Source organism: Aptenodytes forsteri, unplaced genomic scaffold (genome assembly GCF_000699145.1).
Source record: "Aptenodytes forsteri isolate BGI_AS27 unplaced genomic scaffold, ASM69914v1 Scaffold119, whole genome shotgun sequence".
Taxonomy (NCBI): domain Eukaryota; kingdom Metazoa; phylum Chordata; class Aves; order Sphenisciformes; family Spheniscidae; genus Aptenodytes; species Aptenodytes forsteri.
In genome coordinates, this window is record NW_008796165.1 from 2,556,981 (window position 1) to 2,566,794 (window position 9,814).

A 9,814-nucleotide genomic window follows, 5' to 3' on the forward strand; every position below is an offset into this window, starting at 1 on the left:
GGGGACTCAACCACTTCCCCGGGCAGCCTGTTCCAATGTTTAACCACTCTTTCAGTAAAGAAATTTTTCCTCATGTCCAAGAAAGATGGGGACAGACTTTTTAGCAGGGCCTGTTGCGACAGGAGAAGGGGTGATGGTCTTAAACTAAAAGAGGGTAGATTCAGACTAGATATAAGGAAGAAATTTTTTACACTGAGGGTGGTGAAGCACTGGCACAGGTTGCCCAGAAAGGTGGTGGATGCCCCATCCCTGGAAACATTCCAGGTCAGGTTGGATGGGGCTCTGAGCAACCTGATCTAGTTGAAGATGTCCCTGCTCATTGCAGGGGGGTTGGACTAGATGGCCTTTAGAGGTCCTTTCCAACCCAAACTATTCTATGAATAGCAGCAGCAGCAGCGTTGCAGAAATCATAAAATCACGGAATAATTAAGACTGGGAGACCTCTAGAGATCACCTAGTCAAACCTCCTGCCTAAAGTAGGCCTAATTTCAAAGTCACATCAGGTTGCTCAGGGCCTTGCCTTGTTGAGTTCTGAATACTTCCAAGGCTGTATATGCCAAGCCCCTATGCCCGTATTATTCCAGTCTTAGCGTAATTTTTTTCTCCTTATATTTAGTTGGAATTTCCCTTATTGCAACTTGTGGCTGCTGACACTTTCCACTATGCTCCTCTGAGAAAAGCCTGTCTCCATCTTCTCTAACCCTTCTGGAGGTAGAAGACTGTTAGTAGCTACTCCCTAGGTCTTTGCTTTTCCAGGCTAAGCAAGCCCAGCTCCCTCAGACTCTCCTCTTCAGATTTTTCTTTTCTAACAACTAGGACATCAGTGGGTGGTTATCTGCCTCCCACTATTCTTTGCAAAGGAGAAACCTCAGACTTTGGGATTTTTCACTTTTAATTTTAGTTCCTAGAGAAAAAAAAGGACGTACACAACAACTTCCCATACACACATAGACATACTTGCTATTTATTCTAGGGGATGAGGACAGGGGACAAACTTGCCTAGCAGTTGATCCAACAAATCCTTTCCATCTGCTTTGTCACACTTCAGAATTACTCTTGGCCTGTGGCAGGAAAAGAACAGGGGCAAGCCCTGATCTCCACTGGGTGCCTACATTTACCAGGGAAGAGACAAGCTTTAAAAATCCATACAGTAGTTAAAGACCTCTCTTTTGAAGAGAGGCCTTAATTAAGCCAGATGACAGGCTGTCATTACAAGAAATGCCTTCAGGCACCTCACTTATTCAGACAGCCCAGGTGCAATCCATTGTTGGCTTTCAGAGAGGCAGCAGTACCCCCATGGTCCCGCTCCCATGGCAAAGGAGCACTACCACGCAGATCCCTTAGCCTGTGCACAGCTTGGGAGGCAATCATTTGATGTCACACAACCAGCCTCCCACAGCTGGCTTTCATGGAACAATGTTTCTCTCAGCAGAACAAGAAACAAAAAAAAATTGTTTGGATCCTTTTTTTGTCAACCAACACACATTAAAAAAAAAAATCTAGTGTTATAACACAGAAAGGAGAAGCCAACTTTTCCTTCCTCTCACAAGGAAAAGAACACCTGGTGATGCAGCCTATTGCATTATGCATATATTGCCATAAAATCCCCACCTGTGGCATGAATTACTAACAGTCTAAGATACAAATTAACCCCAAGAAAACATTCAAAGTGCAGTCCCTCTCACAGTTCTGCAGTAAATCTTACTCTACTTACCCACACCTGTTTACATTGTAGCAACAATGAAATTAAAAGAGAAAAAAAAGCCGAGACTACCTTCTGTTATTTCTTCCTAACGGTAGACATCTTCCAGTCTGTCTATGGCTAATCCCATTTTACCACTTCAGTGCTGGAGAAGTCTATCTCCCCATCCATATGCAGCCAGGGACAGCCCCTGCTTTCTTCTCAGTTCCTGCCACCACACTCAGCCCATCAGCACTTGAACCATCAGCCAAATTCAGGGAGGGTCAGTTGTCTTTCACAGCTCTTACTCCTGTATTTTCCCCCCCATTGTGGGTCTGGGAAGGAAAGGATGTACTCACACCTAGCTACTTTGGAGTTTGACAGAGCAGTTAGTCAGCTGAGATATTTGGCATCTTTTTTTATTTAGAATCACTCTGAAGGTGGAAAGAAATTAACAATTCTGAAACACTAAAGAGTAAGAAAACAAAAATTCAGATTTTTGTTTAAGGTTCTCCTGTTTGCATCAGTTCTGCAAAGAAATAAAGCACGTGTGCTGTGAAAACTAACTTTATCTTACCTGTTTTTTCATATTCATATTCAGTCCCCTACACAACAGCAACCCATATGTTTTCCTGTTTATTGCAGAAATAAGCCTGATTTAAGCTCCTGATGTAAGACTGACTGGACCTTTAAAATCCCTAATATTACAGTACAAAGATACATGAAATCTTATACCTTCTCAAGTAACATTTCTAAATACAATGTAATTTGATTTCAGAATTATTAATGTAGTTTTTCCTATAATTTCCAGCTGAGGGCTTATTACAGCTGATGACAAAGTTGCCATCATAGAATACCGTCAGGGATAGCCCTGGCTAATTCCCAGTTCTATTGCAGTTGTTCGATAAGATGTGGACAGCACTTCTGGGATTTCATTTCTGACTGGCAGAGTGTAATAAATTAGGAAACAAGTGACATCCCTTATCAAAACTTAACCCAAGTGTCTATTATTAGACCTGATCTCCAGACTCAGGTTTCAGAGGACAGTTTCATATAACTTCATTTAAATAGCCGTAATACTTATCTATTTGCAGGCTAGCATTTCACAGCACGCGTTGCCTGAATCTGCTTTGAATTAGTCCTTTGCATCTGCTATTATACTTCAAAGAAATTACTTCAATTAAGTTTAATTACTTCCTTCCACAGCTTTGGATACAGCCCTTATTATATTTCATTACCTTTCCTCATGGACTGCATGGCAAATAGATGACTAATAAAAGTATAAAACCAAAGAAACTATTAAGCAAGTACCTTACGTATACATAACAATACTGTACATGTATCATACTAATTAAGTTATTATCATAGTCTGCAATCACATAAATGGAATATTAAGAGGGAACTTTTCACACAAGATCAGCAAAACCTGGCTCGTTCTCTGAAGTTTTTAATACCTTTCTTACCTAATTTATAAATAGTTTTACAGTCCTGAAAGGAAACAAGTCTATTAAAGCACAAAAACATTTATACTTTTTACTCAAGAGTATATTAAAGAACATCATCTAGGCAGCGAGTCAGTTACCAATCACATTCCTCTGTACCCTGCTTGTCTAGTAGTTACAGAAGCATGCAAAATAGCTCTATCCTTTCCAGTTGTCTGGAATATCACACTCATGACTCAATACGGATCCTATAATCTCACTTTTTTTCCAACTACAGATGGTAGGAAAGATGATGTAAAGCAATGGTAGTGCTATGTAAGTAAAGCAATTCTTCCCATTTCATTTAGATGATAAGGTCTCAAGTATTAACTTGAAAAACAAAGCATAACTCATTTATATAAAATTGTTAATGACTATTTTGAACCAAGGTTAAAACAATCCTATGTTCACTGAAGGGAAATACTAGATCAACGTTATCATACCATTTCTGGTCCAAGCAATGAGATAACCTTTAAAGGTCCCTTCCAACCCAAACCATTCTATGATTCTATGAAAACAACAATTTTTTTGGTGTTAGTAATAAAATGCTGATAAACAATGTAACTAACAATTAATAAAGTGCACAGCTGTTTATGGAACTCTTTAGTGAGTGAAGAAACATATGACTAGTCATCACAATTCTCAGGCTGCTAGAGCTGTAGACCTTGAAGACTGAACAACAATTTCAAAACTCACTTTCATTTGGTACAAGAAAACAACATGTTACCTCCCACTAAATAATTTTTAAATCAATTGAATGTTCAGGTTTTTATTATATTTTAGTTACACACACACACCAAAAGTAGACTTTCCACAGTTTTATCTAAACTACTGATGAGTTTTCCATTTTCCTTCTTACAAGGATGTTTATTTCCATAAACGGATTACATTTTCCCATAAATTGCTTTAGAGCACTTTCATGCAGTGCTTCACAAGACGCTTTATAAATACAACAACAGTGGCTTAATGGTGCCATTAGCAAATCACGACAAGCCATGGTACCTTGCCTTGAGGCCCAAAAGGAAATTCAGCTCTCTGGCCTTATTCACAAGGGGCTGAGGACTTCCCTTTGAGAGCAAGATTCGGCAAACAGACAGAAAAAACTGAAAAGGAGCAGGTCTGTCAAATTCAATTTTCTTTTCAGTGTCACTGATAATGTTTTCCTGCAGATTTTGAAGCTAAAAAGCAGCTACAATCCGTTTCCACACGTCTGTGACCTGCATGATATCTGCCTTTTGGGGGATGCACTTTTCACTGTACAATTGTTCCTCATTGCAATGGCCTCAGGCAGATTTGAAACTGACGATCAGAGGTACAAGGTAAAATAGGAGTCTATAGCTCTAACAGCTCTTGCAGTTTGCATTCAGAATAAGTACACCAAAGTCAGCTTCTCCCACTAGAATCAATGAATGGCGAGTAGTAATAAGGTCTCATGCAAGACCCCAGTGGGGAAAAAAGCACAGTCAATCTTCTGGTTAATTCGTAAGTGCCATCAAGTGTGACTTTAGTTTTAGCAAATACTGAAAGCTGAATTTTCAGAAACATTCATTTTCCAACCCTCACCTGAAATACCAGATGCTCCAAGAGGCAAAGAAAGCTATGCAAGCAAAGCTTTAACAAAATGCCAGCTGAGCTTCACCTCACATACCCCAAAAGCACAAGCACTCCTGGGAGACAGCAGAGGAACTAACACACTGCCTCCTAGACACGTGGTCAAACTTGGAATACCGATGGCATTTAGTAAAACAACCGGAAACACAGTATCTTCAGAGGCCAGCAAGATGCAAGACCACAAGGAATTTTAATATTCTTTCTTTATTTGACAGACTTTCAGTATCACTCTTTCAATAAAGGCCAACTACAGTGCAGTCACTGTTGTCTTTTGCTCACATAGCATCCAACAAGGGAAAATTTTGTCTAGTCTTATTTGGCCACATTATACAATAAACTGAAGTAGAGCGGACTTCGAATGGCTTCTTCAAGATCTCTGACTGATACAATTAAGGGTAATCATTCTTTTAATTAAAAAAATTCAGTTGTAGGACACAGTGATAGAAATAAAATCTATGATCTTCAGAAATAGGAAGCAGAAAAGAACCAAAAACATTTTAGGGATATAGATATATATACACTCATATGCTGAATAAGAGACCACATCTGAAGAAATAAAGGGCCTAAAAGCATAAATCGAACAGATATGGTCACTGTCTGTCTATTAGGCTGTTTGAGTGCAATTACTATAAATAACTATAGCATTAGTGCTATTAGAATACAATACTGCTTCCTAAATAATTCAGACTTACCTACAGTCAAATGTAGAAGTTAAGCAATGCACATATTTTGTGGTACCTGGAGTTTGTGCAGGACTGCAGGTGAGGAGGTGGTGGCATATACAGACAGGGAGATGGCACAGGGGTATTGTTCAAAGGTAGCAAAGCTAGATAGCGTACAGCCAGCTCAGCTGATCATAGCTGGAAAAGGTTATAGAGGTATCTACAAATCCAGGACAAACAGTGATCTCCAGCAGGACGAGAAGTAGGAAACAACTCCCTTTTTCCGTTCTAGGCACACTGAAACCATATTCTAGTGCTCAGAAGGCACCGATTTATCAGACTGGACAAGGTGACTTGCTGGCTCTCTATCTCAGGGCAGTGGGGCACGCACATAATAGAGCTGCATTTCTGCTATAGAACTTCCCATATAGCTTCTCTTCCCATTTAAATGGTGGGTAGATCCAGATTAGGCTTATTGCCTATACATTGGCAAACAGTCTCCTACTGAAGGGCAGACAATTAGCAGAATGGGCTAATACTACTGCAGGAATTTTTTTGGTAGTAGTACCCACATAAAGATTTCCTGACCCCTTGTAGACTACTCTCTCATGCTTGCACCACCTCCTCGGCTGGGCCCAATGCAATCTCTGCAATACTCAGGAAACTAATTAATCTTAAAAATGACCCTCTGGGAAGCAAAAATAGTTATTGTAATCCAGTTCCATTTTCTGCTTATGTTACCACAGCCCCACATACAGCTATGCTGGCACAACAGAGGGGAAAGTGAGTAGCTGTAGGTGGCTCGTCAGAGGTGCCAGTCTCTGAAGCCAGAGCTACGCTGAGGAGAGGGTGAGAGGCGCTGCTCCCTGGGACAGCGACCACACGTTGACTATTTGGATTACGCATTTGGCTCCGGGATCCAGGTCTGTTCTTATGGTTAAGGCAGCGGTTACAGGCAAGGAGACCGAGTCTCTATATTTAGTATTCTCAAGAGGAAGTGTGGTTAGATGGGGGAAGCTTCTATGGCATTTCAAGGTCCTCAGTTCTCTGGTTTCATCTGAAGTGACCTCGTAAAACCACTAAGATACCTTAACTGGTTTAATGAAATATGAGTGGGCAAGTGGCAGCGAACACGAAGGAAAAACATAGTATGAACTGCATTTCATAATAAGAGCTGCGAACTGCAGAGAGACTGCCAGGTCTCGATAACACAGCAGTGAGTGCTGGCTGAGAGAACATGCACACTGAAGTAAGGATACGGTTCAAGAAGTGTTCCTAAAGATGCCAATTCTATTATCTTGTTTGGAATGTCCAATGGCTCTTTTCTCTTCCCATTTCCCTACTCAATAAAAACATTTAGTAGGGTAAAACTAAATTTTCTGTAAAAATATTTTTATGCCCTGTGGAAGAAAATGAAAAAAAGATAGAAAAGGGATAGAGAGACATGCAGACAGAGCTGTCTGAAATTCTCTCGTTAATCATATGGAAAAAAAAAGTTACAGAAGTTTTTCTTCAGGCAAAACTTCCATATCCCAATTACAAAAGATGCATCTTCAACCAGGTTTTTTCCCCACGTTACACATTCCACAGCTCCTAAGGATCCCACAGGAGAATGAGTCAGTCTCGTTCTCCATTCCGTTTTTTAAAATGCAAAGGCTTTTTTTTTTTGTCTCCACATAAGAAGCACTAATAGAAAGCTCCCCTCTGTTAACAGTTAATTATTACCTGACTAGCTTGCCACAGATGAATGCAAACACAGGAAAATGACAATAGATCAGCTGACATGCAGTAACTTGTAAATAACTTATTTACATGGCTGAGAGGGCTAAGCTAGAAAAGTTTAGTAGAACTATAATGAATATTAATAATCACTTAAGACCCAGTGTGGACACACAAACTGGAAGTAAATCTTTATTCCTCTGCCAAATCAGAATGAACAAAATCTTATAGAAACTTTATTCTAGTGTAACTGCATCCCACAGCAGAACACAACACATTGAAACATGAAAGCCTTCGAGCCTTTTTGGATTAATCCAAAAAATAAAGTGACTTCCACTCATGAAGAAGGGACAGATCTTAGGAATTTAGAGGAGTACATACCTAAACCACAAGCACATAATTTCATAATTTAATGTAAAATAATATAACAATAATTATTCAAAGTACACCAGGTGGTGTTCTACTGGCCTCAATGGGTTTGTAATAATACCAATATGTATATTAAAGAGCTAATAAATACACATTGTTATTTCTTAAATGTAATATCATCCCATCATTCCAAGAAGAAAATTATGTTCAAATCTGAGTAAACAATAGATTTGGAAGAAGCTAAAAGCTGATGATTAACAAAAGGTTGTGAAACTTGCAAGGAAAAAAAAAAAGGTATTTGGTTTCTGGCTTTTCCTATTTAGAATTAAAACACCAAAGCTTATGGAATGATGTCTCATGTCGTTACATGCTCAGGGAGGTATTCTGTTTGCCAAAGACCTGGCAAACTTTTGCTAGTACTGAGATTATATATAATTTTAAGGAAAAGAATTTTAGAAAGAGACAGAAGATACCTAATCCTACACCAAACCAACATGCAAGAAATGCATCATTAGAAGAAACAGGATCTACAAACAATTCATTCTGCGTTTCTTCTGTACAAATTGCTATTCCCATGAAATAAACATGTTTTTCTGATTACTTCCAACTGCTCCACACCTGCATCTTGCCTGTCTAGGCTAGCATTCCGCTGCCTATTGTTAATGCAAATTGCTGCAAAATGTACCTTTCATAAGAAGCTACTGATTCATTTAATTATTAGCAAGTGTGGTGCTCCCATGTCAACTTTAAAATGTCACACATGCTATACAGACATACAAGAAATGCTTAATAGGACTGTCTTGACACAACACAAGCCATTACTCCTGAACAGCATCACTTACAAGATTTCATCTCCCAAAACCCTCCATTACAGTTCCTGCCTCACCTTTGTTCTTCTCAATAGTAAAGATGAACAAGAATATCCAGCATGGTATTTTATCCAATTTCAAATATATAAACCAAGAATTATCATGTTTTCCAGGCGCTTCTGCTAAAATGGTCAGAAGCAAAATAACTGTCATTATTTTAAATACAAAACCCATTTATATAAATTTTGTACTGATAACAATTTCGGTTGATTGACTGATTTTAAAAAAATAAAGTACTATACAGCTTCTGAAAAGCATATGAATGGACCAGTATATCTTACTCGATAAAACTTGTGACACTACTATCAAGATCATATTTGTAACAGTGTAAAGACAATATTTGCATAAACATTGGGTGTTGTTGAAGGGGGAGGGGGGAGTGCAGAGAATATTCAGTTTAATATTTAACATTTTCTGAGATGACATACAGCAATTCACACCTCATCTAGCCATGTTTTATTCTGTCCTCAGACTCAGGAACACGACATACATTACAATCAGGCATTGTCCTTTTTTAGTCCAAGTTCCCATTCTGTAGAAACCAATGAACCCACCGGAAAAGTGTTGGTCTTTCTTATCTCAGCAGTGCATGGGTTATTTACAAGAACCGCCACACAAAATGCAGTAGATGCAGTTTTTCCTCCAACAGGAATAGCAAATTCATCCCACATGAGTATTTGATGCTGACAACAGTGAGGCAACTGCTCCCTCAGCTTTAAGAGATGACAGGGCCCAAGGCAGAGTTTTGCCTTATTTCTTGGGAATACATCTGATAAATAGAGCCGCCTTTACCCACCTTGTTTATGGATCCCCAAAAAGATCAATTCTTCCTAGCTCCTGGAGAGAGGTCTCGGAGAGATCTCAAATACTAGCAAGATAAAATACACGTCCACCTCTTCTTTGTTACATACGTGTACATTCTAACCTTCTATGCTACGAATGAGACCATGGATGGAGAGCAACTGATAGGCAAAAGAAAGTATCAGCGAAGTGTCATGGATAACAACCACAAAATAAATTATCCATTTGGTTCATAGGCTGGCTTTGTTCCTGGGGACAACCAACTTGCCACACAGCAGCATCTATCTGCAGCGATTAAGGGACTGAACAGCAGTAACCAAACCAAGCCCATTCTTCCCATGGGCTTCCCACGGAATTTCCAATTCTCTTCACAGTGTCAGCCATTTATTTGCAAGTGGCTGCATGCCCCAGGCCCCTAATATCTGAAAGTCAAACTGCGCTGGGATAGAGTTAATTTTCTTCATAGCTGGTATGGGGCTGTGTTTTGGATTTGTGCTGAAAACAGTGTTGATAATACAGGGGTGTTTTCGTCACTGCTGAGCAGTGCTGACACAGAGTCAAGGCCTTTTCTGCTTCTCACACGAGCGAGTAGGCTGGGGGTGCACAAGAAGGTGGGAGGGG